Source organism: Camelina sativa, chromosome 17 (assembly GCF_000633955.1).
Source record: "Camelina sativa cultivar DH55 chromosome 17, Cs, whole genome shotgun sequence".
NCBI lineage: Eukaryota > Viridiplantae > Streptophyta > Magnoliopsida > Brassicales > Brassicaceae > Camelina > Camelina sativa.
Window position 1 is genome coordinate 14,225,516 of NC_025701.1, and position 2,535 is coordinate 14,228,050.

The window sequence follows — 2,535 nt, forward strand, 5'->3', positions numbered from 1 at the left end:
TATATATATATATATATATATATATATATATATATATATATTTACAATATATTAGATAAGTAAATTTTAAATAATAAAATAACATGTTATAAAAATATGTTATTTTCTTGAATTTCATAATACCTGTAAAAATAATCCTGTAATTAGTATCTAAGATTTTGCTACCACGTTGGCACGTCATTTTAAAAAATGCTCTAGTATCCGACTTATGTAATGCATAATGCATCTAATCCTACTAATAAAAAAGGAATTTAGAGGAATCAAAAGTTACCCACGCCACATTTAATATTCCTTGACGTTTAAGCCAGACCTTCCTTTATCCTTAACTTTAGGGATAAAGCATATAATGAGCTTTCAACATTTGTCAGACTCGGTGATATATGATAAATTGTCTGACTAGAATTTGGATAGTTAATTTTGTCTAATCAACAGTTGTAGTCTTAAAAAAAAAAAAACAGTTTGTTCGAAGACCCAAAAATAAGTTATATAATAACAAAACAAGTAGAGATATTCAACTTTGTTATAGAATCGATAAGTTGTCTTATTCTATTCCATAAATTTGGAAATCTTCTTGTTCGACAAAATAAATATTGAGAATAAGACTGTTTTAAACTCATATACTTGGTATATATTGGCCCAAACAAATTAATTTTAGATTGATGGATATTTTGTGTGTGTGTGCGTTTGTGTGTTGATCAATATATTCACATATGATCATCTAAACTTTTATCAAATATGAAAAGATGGTAAAAGTTAATAATTCCCACGAAATCTTCACCTTGATCTTAATTTTAAAATAAAACCTGTTTAGTTAAGAAATTGATATCCCACAAATCATAGATTAGCTACAATATATTTGTTTACTTGACATCACCTCAAAAGATGACTTGTCTTTTTGGTTTTATATGTATGTGATGGACCCATTCGTATTAAAAACAAAGACAAACAATGCACGTAATTGAATGGAAATTTACCAACACAACTTTCTTCATTTTTATCATTTTTAAAAAGAGGAAAATATCTTTCATGATTGATGTCGATATTTTGATGATAGATAGATACACATGCGTTATTTTTTAGTGACTTTCTTTTTTTCTATAAAAAAACATATTAATGTTGGAAATTATGTCGATGGTGTCTATGTATGAACTGCAAAGTAATTAGCCTTCGAAACTATCAAAGAGACACTTGAAATATTTCCAATTCTTCAACTTCACAATTACTTACTATTCTGGCTCAAGATCATACTTTACGGCAGTTGGAAACTGTATTCGCGTTATACATATTTTGTGTGTTGTCTTGTCTACTTCGTTTGGTAAATAGATTGCGACGATAAGTACGAGACTAGAATAGTGTGCTTTTGGTATTGACTTTTGCTATTTAGTTATAGAATAATTGTGTGATTTAAGTAACTTCTTAATGACAATAGACATAGTAACCAATGAGACGCGGGCAACGAACGTTGTAGTAGTTGGTCGCTACGTGATTTGACCCATTTCTATAACATGCATCTCTTGATTTTCTTGTCATTGTTATCATTATGAAAAAAATATTTTGAGAAACATAATTGACCGACATCTTACACTCTTTTACCAACTCTACCACTACTCGTCTTTGCTCTTCCTGGCACTTTAATTTATGGAGTACTATATCTATACCACATCGCAATATTGCATTTGTAACTACATTCATAGTGGAAATTTGTATATCATGATAAATGGACGTTTGTCCGAGATTTTTTTTGTTTTTTTTTTAAAAAAAATTTCTTGAAAATTCTAATTTAAAAACTAACTGATTATATATAGGTCTAAAAATTTGACAGACGGTCGATTATTGCCCGGCTTGGTACATATCTAATATGAGATTAAAAATGTGGCAAGGATCCAAAATATGAAATATGTGCTAATTAATAATGAGATCGATCTAATGAGAATATGATCAAAAACAAAAACAAAAATGAGATCTATGAGAATAGAGTTGACGAAATATCTTTATAGAATATGCAAAAAAACTGACGCATAGTTTATGAAATTACGGGGAAGAAATTCCAAAATATTATTATGATAATATGATCCTACATCCTCTTATAGGAAACCAAAATCCAATAAATCACCCATTCACTCTTAAACTTGTTTTGAAATTGGTTACAAAACTGATAATAGAATTACATGCTAAAGTTGAGCATTCGATTAATACTTTTAGAAGGAAAAGAAAAAAGAAGCTAGCCGAATAAAAAGCAGAGCCAGAAATAACTTAGAACAAATATAGATCTAACCACCGAACGGAAAAAATGGAGAAAAATAGTCCTAAAAAAGAGGTTAAAACCCCCAATTTCAAAGTAACAGAATTAACGACCACAAAATAATAACAAGCAAAAATCTCAAAATCTGTCTTAACCTTTTTTTACCACCCAACAAAACCAATCTCTCATTTGTTCTTCTGCACAATCTCACATACTTCTATTTCTCCCTCTCCTTGTCACAAGGAAAGGGCGTAGAAGAAACCAAAAACCTAAACAAAAGGGTAATAATTAAT